Source organism: Ambystoma mexicanum, chromosome 5q (assembly GCF_040938575.1).
Source record: "Ambystoma mexicanum isolate Mex_15411 chromosome 5q, UKY_AmexF1_1, whole genome shotgun sequence".
NCBI classification, from domain to species: Eukaryota; Metazoa; Chordata; class Amphibia; order Caudata; family Ambystomatidae; genus Ambystoma; species Ambystoma mexicanum.
The window spans coordinates 236,608,201-236,624,284 of record NC_090933.1 but is presented as its reverse complement, the minus strand read 5'-3'; positions in this window follow the sequence as shown (position 1 = coordinate 236,624,284).

Here is a 16,084-nt window from a genome sequence, read left to right as displayed (position 1 = left end):
AGCCAATTGAGGCAGAAAAAAAGCCTGGTAGGTTGTAGGATTGATGGCAGAACTGTGCCCAATGTGGATGAGGCTGATAGACTGACGGTACTGGAGGCCAGGTTATATGTCCAAGAAATGATGTTCAGAATCACAGCAATACTGTAAATGTAGCGGAGATCTCTGCAGATAAATATGGAGTAGCGGCCCAAAGTCCTTGGATGAATAGAGGCTTGAGAATTGTTGGGGAACCCAGCGAAACAAGAGTAAGTTCAGGCAAAAAGGACCTAGGGAGAAGAAAAATACCAGAGGCAGGAGACACGCAAAGACAGATGTAAAGGGAAGAATGAGACCGGAGCGAAAGAGTTTGAGGTGGAGAGAGGGAGAGAGGGAGAGAGAGAGAGAGGGATAGGAACGAGAGAGAGAGAGCAAGAGAGATGGGAACAAGTGATAGGGAGAGAGAGAGAGAGAGCAGGCGAGCGAGAGTCAGCGAAAGAGGGGAAAAAGAAATAGAGCTACGAACAAGAGAGCCCAATGAACGAAAGGGTACGGAGACGAAGGGGGAGCACTTACTAAACCACGAAGTATGAAAAGGCACAGAGGATAGAGAAAGGCTGACGAAACCGGCATCGAGAAAACCGGAAGCAGAGACAGGAGACGAAGAACACCGGGAGGGCTATAAACAGGGAGAAAAAACTTCGGGTAAAAACGGAGAGCAGAAGGTCCATAGAAATTCAAGAGAGAGCGGCACTGCGACACGGTTGAAAGTTAAACAGACTAACAATGCGAGTTGCAATGCGAGGCGCTGGGGGCGTGGCCTCCTTAAAAAAGGAACTGCAACAAAAACACTAGTGCGGTAAGAGCCCCTAAGGAGCGTCCTAAGAGAGCCTCCATCTTTTCCACAGTGTCCAAGGCCGCGCTGTGACAATAGTGTCCTTAGGAAACCCCCATTTTGGTTAATTACGGACATCCCGGACAGTGCGGCACTCCGCGGACAAGACGAAAACAACGGGTGTGCCTGCCACCTAAATAAATAGAGCATGTGACCCATCTCTTACTCCCCCGCCCTCCCCACACACTCTTACACACCAACACACTTGCCAAAGTTGTATTTCTCCCCGTTTGTCACCGCGATGTCCGCAGATGTCCGCGGATCCAAGATGGCGGGCGCATCGAAACAATACGACGCACCTCACGCTTCATTACAGCCAATCAGCGAACACGTCGCATGTCCGCGGACATGACGTGAGCTGGTTAGCCAATCAGTGTCCTGTCCGCGAAGTGAACAGGGAAATGTGTCCGCGGAGCAGACATAGATATCACTAATTTTTTGTGACCTACTTTTTGGTCATTTAAAAAAAAACTACTGGATGGATTTTCACCAAATTTACAAAAGCACACTTTCGGGACCAAGCCGCTGCTCCTGCCACAAATTTGGTGAAAATCCGTCCAGTGGTTTGGGCTGTAGGCGTGAGCAAATTTTTTTCCCCATTCAGTCTATGGGACAAAAGAAGTTTTGGGACCTCCCTATAACTTTGCGCCCCCTGGGCCAAACCTCACCAAACTTTGCAATAAAATTCAGAGTGGGCCATATACTTTTTTTGCAAAGTTTGTTGAGGATTCGTAAGCCGCCCAAAAAAGTGCTCTTCCTATGGGATTAGCAACTTAACCATAACTACACAGCCACTACCGTATATATATATATCCCAAGGAAGGAGGAAAGGCAAACCGCACTCCCGCGGGCCAAATGCTCGTAGCAACCTCCAAAGTAGCGGACAAACGGGCTTTTAATGTTTAAAAATAGTACAAAAAAGAGGGTTAAACAGCACATCAACAGCAACACATATGGCCTCATTACGACCCCGGCGCTAAACCATGGTGCTATTAGCACCATGGTCCATGCCGGGGTCCGCCATGGTGAATGGCGGAATTACCGCCCCATTCCAAGGTTGGCGGGGCGGTAATTCCCCATTCACCATGGGCCCTTCCCCATTCCCATTTTTGCCCCATAGGGCTCAATGGGAATGGGGAAGGTGCTAAGTACGGTGCCGCAAATTGCGGCACCGTACTTAGCACCAAGGTCCCTTTGCGGCACCCTACTTTAACGGCTGGTAAAACCAGCCGTTAAGGTCGGGTCCCGCAAAGGGACCTCGTAATCAGGCGTTAAGGGTTTAACGGCACCGACACCCTTTACGGCGCCGTTAAACCCTTAACGCCAGGGTCGTAATGAGGCCCATAGACAGACAGAGGCAGGACGCTGTGGTGCACGACCTGCAACACAACACGTTTTGCGCTACACTGAGCGCTTGATCACGTGGGGGAGAAACGGTAGGCTGGTATAAATAACAACAATACAAGCAGTCCTACAACTGTGTCACAGACTCTGAAAGTGCATTGGCACTGAATAGAAATACTGGCGGCCATGTTGGAATAGAGTCAAAAGCAATCAGATGTAAGGAAAGCTAAAGGCAAACCTAAACAAAAATGAAAAAGGGGGCAAATCCACAGACTAGACGCATAGTGCACATATACTATTACTGATGTATGACAATACGGATTAAAAAATTAATAAATTAAATCCATATAATGTTAAAGTCGTCAAACATATCAAAGTACAATAATCAGTAAAAAGGTAAGTATACAAAGGAATGTGGCACGATAATCCCCCAACTAAACATGCATGCTGTATGATCAGAAAATTCACTCGGCATTTTAAAATTGGCTGTATAGAGGAATGACAAATATGGAATATAAAAATCCACAGAGCAATATGCAGCTATAAGAAAACATAAGAGGTGCGGAAAGAACAAAGGTAGGTAAGATAGTTGCAAATGATGATACAGATATGTACAAGACTAAAGTGCTAGTGCACGAATGGAGATGAAATCACCTCCATAGGGGAAAATAAAATAATTACCCAAATTACAAAGTTACAATAAAAAGTACAGCCATACCAACGAGGTTTTAAAACCGATGGAAGTGATGCAACTAAAGCACACCTCATAATGTAAAAATAATGCACAGGGTCATTCCACTAAAAAATACGGCCACGGCAGCCTGTAAAAAAGGAGGTCAATGCTCTCATAATGGAATATGGGCAAATGATGTGTGGTACATAATATAATTACAGGAGATGTTTCCTAGATAAAGTGCATAAAAGGCAGTAAAACAACAATATGTCTGTAAGGCCGCAGAATGTCAAGGCCTTAATAAAGTGCAAGTGCGAAGCAGCTGGAACAGTCCGAACAGACAAAAAACAGCAGTGGCAATAATAATATCTGCAAGGCCGCAAAATGGCAAAGCCCTACTAAAATGCAAGTGCAAAGCAACTGGAGCAGGCCAAACAGACAAAAAGCAACAATGGCAATATCAATTGTCCTGTGATAATGTACACACATAATAATATAAACCCAAGTTAAAGAATTCCATTTGACAGATATAAAGTTCATTACGTGAGACAGGGAGGGCCAACCACCAAGAGACAGAGAAAGAAAGACAGCAGGCTGGAGCCACGGAGGTAGAAAAGCCACAGTAAACCCCAAAATGAGGATAAAAAGTATATAAATACTGCTCCCCCACAGATTGCAAAAGTGGGCAGCCAGATCATAAATGGAAAGAATTGATATTAAAAGAATAAGGAATAAAATAGTCATATCCCAGGCTAAAGAAACCCATACTGGAACAAACAATGAAAATCCAAAAGAGTATTTTGTTTACAAATAATCATGAAGGAACAGAATGAAAGAAAAGAAGGGAAAATAGAAACGAAACATGGGAGGAACGCAACAAAGGGGAAACTAAGTGCCCAAAAATGTATACAATTCCTCATCCTCATTGTGCCCCTATATACTATACTTTGCCTACACCTGCTAGAATCTACTTAGGAGAAATGATATCAGTTTAAAACCACTGTGTCTTTCACTTGCACTTACCTGGGTCCTCTTTCTTCTAATAATAATAAATTAGGAGATCTACACACTCCATGTGTCCACAGGTACCACCTGCCTTTTCTCTCTTAGTTCATCTCCATATATACAAAATCATTTTCTTATTACTTACTCTCTTACATTGCTCCATATGCTGGAATGAGTTCTCTGATTATGTTTTGTCCTCACAGCACCTCATTTCTGACCCTGACAGTTGCATGTTACTGTGTGTCCTTTTATGTCTTGTAATTCATCCCCAATAATTTTGAACATTTTCTCAATATAGCAAAAAAAACTGATATGTACTATAGGTTCTCTTATATTGTGCTAGCAAGACAAAGGTTTACTTTAACTTAAGTTAGTGCTATGCTTGCAATGTGGGAATATAGTCTAGTATTGTGGAGGTGTATATAGGTTGAGCGGGATCGAGGGGTCGCCCGTAGCCCTGTGTGGCCTGCTGTGAGGCTGCCATCCAGGCCCCGTTGGGCCTTCAGTAAGATCTTAATCAGGCACTGTTTGTTTGTTTCTTAGCGCTCCATGCGCATTTGTGCTGCCCCCTGCCCCCTTTCTCCTCCTCACTTCCTGGTCCTCCTCTCACCTCTCCGTTCCTGCCACCATGCCCGCCAACCCCACCTCTGATTGGCTGTACTCGCAGTCCCTCCAGGACTACGCGACAACCGCTCTCCACGCTCGCTTCTTGTTGAGCCGGAGCGGGATGGAGTGGTCGGCCGTAGCCCTGTGTGGCCTGCTGTGAGGCTGCCATCCAGGCCACGTTGGGCCTTCAGTAAGATCTTAATCAGGCACTGTTTGTTTGTTTCTTAGCGCTCCGTGCGCGTTTGTGCTGCCCCCTGCCCCTTCCCTCCTCCTCACTTCCTGGTCCTCCCCTCCCCTCTCCCTTCCCACCTCCCTGCCCGCCCACCCCCCCTATGATTGGCTGTCCTCGCAGTCCCTCCGGGACTACGTGACGACTGCTCTCCATGCTCGCTTCTTGTTGAGCCGGAGCGGGATCGAGCGGTCGCCCATATCCCTGTGTGGCCTGCTGTAAGGCTGCCGTCCAGGCCCCGTTGGGCCTTCAGTAAGATCTTAATCAGGCACTGTTTGTTTGTTTCTTAGCGCTCCGTGCGTGTTTGTGCTGCTCCCTTCCCCCTCCCTCCTCCTCACTTCCTGGTCCTCCTCTCCCCTCTCCCTTCCCGCCTCCCTGCCCGCCCACATCCCCTCTGATTGGCTGTCCTCGCAGTCCCTCCTGGACTACTCGACAACCGCTCTCCATGCTCGCTTCTTGTTGAGCCGGAGCGGGATCGAGCGGTCGCCCGTAGCCCTGTGTGGCCTGCTGTGAGGCTGCCGTCCAGGCCCCGTTGGGCCTTCAGTAAGATCTTAATCAGACACTGTTTGTTTGTTTCTTAACGCTCCATGCGCGTTGTGCTGCCCCCTGCCCCCTCCCCCCTCCTCACTTCCTGGTCCTCCTCTCCCCTCTCCCTTCCTGCCTCCCTGCCCGCCCACACCCCCCGCCCCTTCCTCTCCTCCTGCCTTAATTCCCACCCACCTGGGCAGCCCCCTTCCCGGCAGCGCCCTCGGCTAAGGGCCCCTTAGGCAAAGGGCGGCTCCTACGGCTGCGGCTCCCTGTGTGTCTGCAGGTGTCCGCAGGGGACGCCAGGCGCCAGTTTTCACCTTGCTATCTCCACCTTCTCCCGGCCCACCCCCATCTACACCTGTTCACTTCATTCGCATGGTGTCTACACCTCACTGTGTTCCACAGTTGTGGTAAACTAGGTTTTTTCTCCCCTCGCAGCATTCTCAAACTTAGGTGGCCTCTCCACTGGGTACCTTATACGCATTTACTGTTGTTTTCTGAAATGTGGTAAACGTGGGCTTGCCGCTCACTTCCTGTCTGCTTGCTCTTGTCTCGTCTGTCTTCCCCCCCACACCCTCCTACTCCATGGTGCTCTCTATCTCGCCGATCTACTCTAACTGCTTCTCTATTGACTATCCGGCTCTGCTCACTAAATCTGGTAGAAAAAAAGTTTAAAAAGGACATGCTGGTCTCTAACCCAGGCCTCCCTATCGCAGACACCTACACTAGTGCCTCCTCCAAGGAAACTCTCACTGACATCCTCTTTTTCGTGCCTTCACCTGACCTATGGACCCTTCATATGGTCTCTGTGCTCACTCCTTTCTCCTCTTCTCCCATTAATGGTGGCACCCGTTGGGATGTCCTCTTGGCCCCCTTCCGCTCCTCTAAGGCCATCATTAATGTCTACACTAATGGGACCGTCTTGGTCCAAGGCCCTCAGGCCAACCATCACCTCTTTGATAGACGCTTCCCACGCCTCATCAACTTCCTTTCCTCTCCTGCTGTCCCCCCTCCTCTGTCCTCGGCTACCTTGCCTCTACCCTCCCTCCCTGCCCCCTTTCGTGCTCCTTCGTCACCTCCTTCTTCTTCACCTCTGCAGGGCACACCCCTCCCCGGAAGTCCTTCAAGGATGGCAACCTTCTCCACATTGCCACTCTTAACTTTCGCTCTGCCATCAAACATTCCTCTGATATCTGTCGCCTTCTTGATGAACTGGACCTTGACGTCCTCGGTCTCACTGAGACATGGTTCACGGCCAGCGCTGTCACCAGCTTTGACAAACTCCTACCTGACGGTTACAAGATCCTCTCCGTGCCCAGGCCCAACCGTGGAGGGGGGGTGTGGCCCTTATCTTCCCTGAGTGGATTCCTGCCACTGTCACTCCTACGTAGACCTACTCCTCTTTTGAATGTCTTGTCTGCCGACTCTCTCTCTCTCCTAGCCATTCCCTTACCATGGCTACTATCTATCGGCCACCTGGTCAAATCTCCTCCTTCCTCTCTGAGTGGGCTGACCTCTCCTCCTCACTCCTGTCCTCAACCACTCAACTCCTCTTTCTTGGTGACTTCAACATCCACCTGGATGCCTCCTGTCCCCCCTCTGGACTCTTTCGTGACCTCTGCGACTCTCTCTCTCACTCTCTATTCTCCCGTCTGGGCCTACTCATTCTGCAGGGCACACTCTTGATGCTCTGATCTCTTCTGACCTTCCCCTCTCCGTCCCTCTCTCCACTCCTCTCTCCTGGAGTGATCACTTTCTCCTATCCTCCCACCTCACCCTCCCCACCCCACAGGCAAAGCCACCCTCATCACTGCCACTCACCTTCTCGGTCATCCGACCCATGAAGCACGTGTCAGTTGAGGCTTTCGCTGCCACCTTCTCGCCCCCCCCTCTCCCTTCGTCTTACTCCCACCCTGACACAACCCTCTCCACGCTCCACTCTGCTATATCTGATACTCTTGACATCCTTGCCCCTGTTTGACTCGGATCTCGTCACCCTAAAACGCAAGTGCAGGGTGGCAGAGAGGAAATGGCGTGCTTCATGTTCATCCTCTGACAAACTGGCCTGACGCCTGCTCCAAAGGCAATACCGTCTCTCCGTTCTCACCAAGAAGAGAGCCCTTATCCAAGCCTGCATCTCTGCGGCATCTAACAACTCGCCGAACTCTTTAAAATCTGCAAGGAGCTTGCCAACCCTGCTGCAGTCTCTACCTCTCCTGTCCCCTCCCAGGCCCTCTGCACTGCACTGGCCTCTCACTTCACCTCTAAAACTCAGGACATCCTGTCCTCACTCTCCTCCTATCACCTCCCTCCCTCTCTTCCCGGCTCTTCCTCTGGCCCTTCTGCAGCCACCCCTCCTCCCTCCTTCTCTGCCTTTCCCCTTTTCTCTGCTGACGAGGTTTCCAGACAAGTCCGATCTATGAAAGTCTCGTCTAAACAGGTTCACCCCTGTTCCTCCAAAACTATCAAGGACCACAGAGACTGCCTAGCTCCTGCCCTGGCGGACTTTTGCAACCACTCTTTCACCTCTGGAGTCTTCCCATCCCCCCTTAAGCACTCCCTTGTGCACCCTCTTCTTAAGAAACCCTCTTCCGACCCCTCCTGCCCGGTAACTATCACCCAATCTCCATCACTCCCTTCCTGGGCAAGCTCCTGGAGAAACTGGCCATCTCCCAGCTTAACCTCCATGCTGAATCTGTTGGTAGTCTTCATGACCATCAATCTGGCTTCAGAGCTGCCAGAAGCACGGAAACTGCTCTCCCGAACATCCGTGAGGACCTGCTCTCGAACCTCGACTCCAACACTCCGTGTGTTCTCATTCTGCTCGATCTCTCTTCTGCCTTTGACACTGTCAACCATGCCATCCTGCTCAACCGTCTCCGTGATAACCTGGGTATCACTGGTCAGGCTCTGGCGTGGCTGACCTCTTTCCTTTCCAATCGACCCTCCCAGGTCCAACTGGGGTCCTTCCTCTCTGACATCTTTTTCTCTACCTGTGGTGTCCTCCAGGGATCTAATCTCTCTCCCTGGCTGTTCAACCAGTATCTGGCACTCCTTGCCCACCGCATCACCGCTCTCTGCCCCAACTTTCAGTGCTATGCGGACGATACCCAGCTAATTTTCAGGCTACCCTCGGCCTCCTCTCCTTCCCTCATCTCTGACTGTCTGTCTGCTATCCAGGAATGGTGTGCCGCCAATGACCTCTGCCTTAATGCCAGTAAGACTGAGATTCTACTCATCGGCACACCCACTCCCTCCTTCCCTGCAGCTCTCTGGCCAGCCTCTCTTGGCCTTCTTCCTGCTCCTACCTGCAAGGCAAAAAACCTCGGGGTCATCTTCGACTCCACACTCTCCTTCTCTCCTCATACATCTGACGTCTCTAAGAAGTCACACTACCAGCTGCACCTCCTCAGAGGTATTCTTCCTTTCCTCTCCTTCCCCCAGAAGCTCACTGTCTCCCAAGCCCTGGTTCTCTCGAAGCTTGACTACTGTAACAGCCTCTATCTTAATCTGCCTGCCTCCACTCTCTGCCCTCTGCAACTCATCCAGAACAGGACTGCGAGACTTGTCCTTGGCCTCAAGCTCAGGGACCGTATCTCTACAGGACTGAAATCTCTACACTGGCTCCCAGTGGCTGCGAGGATTAAGTTCAAAACCCTCTGCATTGTCCACAAGGCCTTCTGGGGCCTGGGGCCTAAATACCTTCAACTCTCTCTTCCTAAATATCTTCCTTCCCGAGCCCTTCGCTCATCCGTCTCCAACTCCCTCAGGGTCAGCCGCTTCTCGAAGCAACGAGCTGGGGGTAGATCTCTCTCCGCGGCAGGGGCCTCCCTCTGGAACAGCCTTGCTGCCTCCCTGAAACTTGAGGAGAACCATCTCCGGTTCCGGAAGCACCTCAAAACCTTCCTCTTTGCTTCTGCTTTCTCTCTCCCTCTCCCCTGCTAAATCCTTCACTGAATCTGCAACTGGGCCACTCTCACCGACCTCGGTCCCTGGCCCAGCCACTCTCCACTTGCACTGCCTCCCTGGCAACCCCTGCACTGCGGGACTGTCTCTGTATCCCTACACCCCCCCCTCCCAGCACTTGTCTGCACTTACCTTGCACTTGCCACCAGCTGGCCCTATTTATTTATTTTTATTCTACTTACCCTGTACTGCACTTCCCCCATCCCCTTCCCCTTGCACTTTTTTCTTCCCCCTACCCCTGCACTTGCGCGATCTAAATGACACCTGGCCTAGTAGGATCGTTGTCTGTCTTCCCCTTGTTCCCCCCTCCCTGCCTCATCGCGCCTTGAAACACTTGTGTATAAGCGCGTTACAAATGCCATATATCATATCATTGTGTGTGTGTTGCTCCACCCTCTTTTTGGCCATAACGTGACAAGACTATAACATGCTATCCCAATGTTTTCCAAATCTTATGCATGATGCTGTCTCTTTCCACCGCTCCACGTTCCCTTCTCTTCACTCCTTCTAATAAACCAATCATCATAGGTATTACTGATCCATAACATGCTGAGTACTGCCAAATCCGTCATGTTTCTATATGCAATCTTTAACTGCTAAATACATTTACATTAAACAAGCCTGTTCTTCACCAAGAGCTTTCATGTCTTTCAATTGAATTTCCACATTTTTGCAGCTCATAGGTTGCTTATATTCTTTGGGTCTCATTACGAGGAGTGTGGTAGGGGGTTAACGGCACCGGTGGGCACCGGTGGAGCTGCCAGCACTGTTAACCCCCTACCGCACCATTACGAGGTCCACTCGTGGGACCCGCTAAGGATGCCTGGTTTTAGCAGACGTCCTTAGCGGGTCCCGCGAGTGGACCAGGATGCTAACAATGGGCCCGTCATTAATGGGCCCGTTGTTAGCATCATCCCCATTCCCATTGATCCCTATGGGGGCCGAAATGGGAATGGGGATGTACCGGGTCTGGGTTCACCATTCGGGGAACCCGTTACCTGGAATGGGGGTAGCCATGCTGCAAAAAGCGGCATGGTTACCTCCAGGGTCGTAATGAGGCTCATTGATATTTCTTTCTCATCCATGGATACTTTTTATCTAAAAACTATTTGGGCCTTCTAAACACTTTGCCCTTTATTCTTGAAAGCTATGCTAATCAATTTATTTATTCCATAGGTAATACTTCTCAATCTAATAGCACCCCCTTTATGTTTCCTGGCCTTAAATGTTCATATACATTCTTGTGTATTTGCATAATTAATCCTTGTGATAGTAATTATTATCCTCTGGTCAATTTACTGAAATTTCTCCCCAATATGTCTGCTGACATTTTTGCAAAAAGTACAATAATGGTATAGGAAGGCCATGCATGCTCCCCTATACTATGGTATGTGTAAGTTTAGCCCTGTGCTGGTGAAAGTGTTGCCTCTCATTACTATTCCTTCCCCAAATCTGGGTATGGCTGTCTGTGTCAGCACATGCACATTCCATAATGCTTCTGTGTTTTGCTGCAAACATCCTTATAATTGTGTTAATTCCTGCTCTGTTTGTGTAGGGGATTACATTGTTTAAACTGGTTCCACTTGCTGTGCATTACCCTTCCCTGTTGTGATATTTGTATTTATATTTGTACTTTTATTCTTGGCGCATGTCTGGCACTGTGTGTGATCTTGGGCATAATATTCAAATTATGCAGTGGGGGATACAATGTCTCCCCTCTTTCCTTTCTGTCCTCAGTCATTTCTCAGACCAGTCTCCTCACTGTCTGTCTACCTGCAACACTCTCATCTGCCTTCATTACAATCTCTATCCCACACTTGCTCTCTCATCCCTGTTTCTTTCTCAGCACCATCCCTCTCCCTTTCCTTCCTCAATCTATTTCTCATTTCTCTTCTTATACTTACTTCCTTGCCTTTGTATTGTTACACATTCTATAAAAATGAACTGTGTGCCGCATTAGTAAACTGATCCGATTCACTTTCATTGAACGTCCTGCCCACTCGCTCCCCCCACCCTCCAGCAGCCTGCCTCCATCCAAGTGGCCTTCACAGGAAACGCGCGCACACCCAGAAGCGCCCCGAAAGTGCATGACTGTTTGGCTGACATCGACTTGCTCCTGTCTACCCTGCACGCCGTCGGCAAGGAGAAGCAACTGCTACATGGAAACACTGTAGCCTTCCTCCTACACCTGGACATTAGTATTCAAATACCACCCACTCGCACCTCCCACCCTCCTGCAGCCTGTCAACATCAGCGGCCTTCACACGCACTGCGCACGCCCCAGTAAGTGCCCCGTAAGTGCATGACTGTTTGGCTGACATCGACTTGCTCCTACCTTGCTCCTGTCTAGCCTGCATGCCGTTGGCAAGGAGAAGCAACTGCTACGTGGAAACACTGTAGTCTTCTTCCTACACCTGGACATTGGTATTCAAATCTCACCCACTCGCTCCTTCCAACCTCCAGCAGCCTGCCTACATCAGAGACCTCCACGCACGCCGCCCGCGCACACCCGTAAGTGCCCCGTAAGTGCATGACAGAGGCTGACCGGCCCCCACAGGGGGCGCTAGAGGGACAGCCTACATAGCGGGCTGTCCCCTCTGGCCGCCCCCTTCCGGTTGCTGGTCATGCCTCTCCTCTTCCCCCCCCCCCCTCAGTGAGGCGGAAGAGGCGTCCCCGGGGACCTGGCTTCCGGCCTGGTCTCCCGGGTACACTTATAAGGGCGGGAGCTGCTGGCCATCATTATATTGCCCAGCAGCTCCCGCCTTGCGAGAATATGCGAGCAAATATGGGCCAGGAAGAATATTGACATATTCAGCCTTTTAGCAATAGAAGATGCTGGCCCCAATGTCACGCTAAGTACTGAAGAGAACAATAAGAGGCATCGTAAGTATCATCCGGAAGAGAACATCGCCAACTGGGAGAAGGTATTTGATATAATGTCAGTTTTGGTGATGGAAAAGAACCCTGAGCATGGACTGGGTTTGATCAAGTACAGGGAATCAATTGTAGAAGAAGCTAGGCTGTACGGTTCTACTGGATGGATCGATTATGACAGGAAGTTTAGACATATGATGGAACACTGCCCCACAATGACATGGGACCAGAAAATGATGGACGGTTGGGTCACTTTTATGGGGGGTAAGCAGAGGAAGAGTATTGTCTGGACTGATATTTACAAAAGCGGGAAGAAGAACGGGTACGGTAAGCAAAACAATGGTGGTAAGGGGCAACCCTTTCACAATACCCCCCAGGGACGGGGGGGGCAAGAGTCGGGAGCTACAGGATCTGGTACCTCGAATGGACCACAAGAGGATAGGAAGGGAGCGAATAGGGCATGCCGGTTTTTTAATAAAGGCAGCTGTAACTGGGGTCCTAAGTGTAAGTTCAGCCATTAGTGTGGGAAATGCGGGGGGGAACCATCCCTTGGTCAGATGTTTCAAGCAGGAGGGTGGCTCCGGGGGTAGGGGCCAGAGGAAAGGACAGTAAGGCTCACATAGTCACCCCCCTCCCCCGGCAACAAGCACGGCTACACGGAATTTCGATTTGTCTAGGAAGTGTCCCTCTCCAGTGAATTTACAGGTGTTAGTGGATCATCTAAGCCATTACCCCAGACAGCGTGAGAGGGATTTGCTATTTCAGGGTTTCACAGAAGGATTTGTTATTCATTACGAGGGTCCCCTCACCTGCCGCTTTGCTAGGAACTTACCATTAGCGAGGGATCTGCCTGGGGAAGTTGATAAGAAATTAAACAAAGAACTAGAACTATGCAGGATTTCTGGACCATTTGATGCCCCCCCTCTCCCCAACTTCATTGTGTCACCTCTGGGCATAGTTCCCAAAAAGGAGAGGGGCAAGTACAGGCTCATTCACCACCTTTCTTACCCGAAGGGCGAGTCAGTGAACGACTGGTTGAGCCCCGAAGTATGCTCTGTTCACTACGCTTCTTTTGATCAGGCTATGTTGGTGGTGGCCAATATGGGAAGAGGGGCTTTGATGGCCAAAGTGGATATTGAGTCTGCATTTCACTTATTACCTGTGAATCCAGCCAGCTTCCATTTGCTGGGTTTCCAGTGGAATGAGGGTTTCTTTGTAGACAAATGTATGCCCATGGGGTGCTCAGTGTCCTGTTCCTTTTTCGAAACATTCAGCACGTTCCTTGAATGGGCGGCACGCGGAAGGGAGCAGCGGGGGGCAATGGTTCATTATCTAGACGACTTTCTATTTTCTGGCAGGGAAGGGTCCGAGGACTGTGCAATAGCAATGTCTGCTTTTCAACAATTGATGGCAGAGTTGGGTGTTCCCTTAGCTCCTGAAAAAACAGAAGGCCCTTGCAGGGTTCTGACATTTCTTGGCATTGAGATAGACACGGTTAAGGGCACTTGTAGGTTGCCTGATGATAAGGTAAAGGGATTGAAGGAGGAAATAGTGAACAATTTGTCAAAAGACAGGACCACCCTTGAAAAAATGCAGCAACTTCTGGGGAAACTGAATTTTGCAGCCAAGATAATCCCGGCAGGCAGGGTTTTTGCACGTAGGCTAGCCAGGGCAACAGCTGATGTGGTTCATAAACAACACCATATTAGATTAAGCACTGCCCTCAAGGAAGACTTAAGGATGTGGTACAGATTCTTAGACAACTTCAATGGGGTGCAAATCTGGCGAACCCCGTGGGAAACCAACACTGAACTACAGTTGTTTTCAGACGCTGCGGGAAGTGAAGGTTTCGGCGTAATCCTAGGGCCAGAGTGGTGTGCTCAGAAGTGGCCACAGCAGTGGCACAAGAAGGGGAGAACGAAGAACATAATGGTCTTGGAAATGTTCCCCATTGTTGTCGCACTGTTGTTATGGCCTACGGTTTTGACCAACAAGAGGGTTCGTTTTTGGTCTGACAACAATGCGGTAGTACAAGCCATTAACTTACAGTCCGCATCATGCCCTGCAATGTTGAGCTTGCTCAGGAAACTAGTGGAAGTATGTCTGTATCACAACATTGAATTTAGGGCTCGACATGTGCCAGGCACTGCTAATATTGCTGCTGACGCTCTTTCTCGCTTTCAGTGGTCCAAGTTCCGGAAGGCCCACCCGGAGGGCAAACTGGAGGGAGCGCAGTTCAAAAAGGAGTGGTGGCAGCTGGTGGTGTGGACAGGGCGCTCGCCGAGTTCAGTGAGCGCTCACTCACGCCCGGAGTAAGATGTAGATACCAGCAAGGTTATGGTAAGTTCAAGAACGTGATCTCTCATCTGCAGGGTGAGAAACTGACTGCGGAGGAACAGATACGCGCCTTTGTGGTCTGGGCACACACAGAGGGCATGTCAAAGAGTTGGGCAGCATCGCATTTAGCAGCAGTTGCATTCCACTTCAAATTGGAAGGGAAGGGCGATCCCACGAAAGGGTTTTTGGTGCGTTCTGCATTGAAAGGCTGGGCCCGTTCGGAGCCAAGCTCTAAGGATGTGCAAAAACCAATTGACTTTGGGTTATTGGTAAAGTTGTTGGCCACGTTACCTAGCATATGCTTCAGCGAATACGAAGGGGCGCTTTTCAGGTTGGCATTCGCATGGGCCTTTTTTGGGGCATTTAGGATTAGTGAGCTAGTTTCTGCATCCAAGAAGGACACATCTGTGAGGGCCATTGCTTTGGGGGATGTATCTCTGTTCCACAAGGAAACAGGCGAGGGGGTCAGAATATTATTGAGGAAAAGCAAAACGGACCAGCAAGGAAAAGGTTATAACATAGTCTTACACGCGGCACCCCTTTCAGAATGTTGCCCGGTACTCCTTTTTAAGCTCTTTGTAAAGTTACGAGCCACGAGTGCCGGCCCCCTGCTAACTCACGCTGACACTTCCCCCTTTCTGTATTCCAATTCCGCAAAGTGTTGGCAATGGCATTGAAGGCTTTGGGCATCCAGGAGGAAGGTTGGTCCACGTATAGTTTTAGGATAGGCGCAGCCACCACAGCCTTTCAACAAGGCATGTCCCCTCGGGCGATCATGAAAGTGGGGAGGTGGGAGTCAGGCCGTTATCGACTTTATGTCCGCCCCAGCACAGTGCATGCCCAGAAGAATACTAGATATCAAGAGCACTTAGGGGCCAGGGCAGGGAATGGGGTCGGTTTGGATACAGGTTAATCAGGAAACTTATGGTATGATATGTTTTTTCCCACAGATGATGCAGTGTGGCTGATCGGCCACTCATTTGTGACACGGGCAGAAAAAAGGGCTAGGCAATGGACGATCGGACAAAATTTGGCATTCAAGAGTACCAAGTGTGTGTGGCTGGACACTCCTGGAATGAGGTGGCATTCCTTGCTGCCGGCCATTCACTGGCGATTACAGTGGAGGCGTGCACCAAGGTGGTTGGTGATTCATTTGGGGGGGCAACGATCTGGCTAAGTTGGGCCGTAGTCGCCTGCTCGCCCAAATACAGGTGACTTTGCGCATTACAGCACATGAGTTACCAGGCACAGAAATACTCTGGTCAGAGATGGTGCAAAGGCGGGTGTGGAGAGACGCCATCTCTCTGCCCGGCATGGAAAAATCCAGGAAGCGCCTCAACAGAAGTGTTGCGAAATTCACAAAAGCAGAGGGCCCGGGGTTTATAGGGCATTGCTGCCTGAGCTCCTTGCCTTCCCATTTTGATGCAGATGGTGTACACTTATCTGACAAGGGCAACAATGTTTTCCTGACGGCTATATTGGGTGAGCTAAGGAGGGCTGGTTGCAGATGAACTAATGGTGAGTATGGAACAATTCGGATGCTAAGAGAGAAGTAAGGGCCTAAGGTTTGAGGGCATTGATGGCAGCGCAAGCCACCATCAAAGCGTGGCGGAGTAACGGGGCGGTCCTAGCCAATGAGGGACTTCATGCT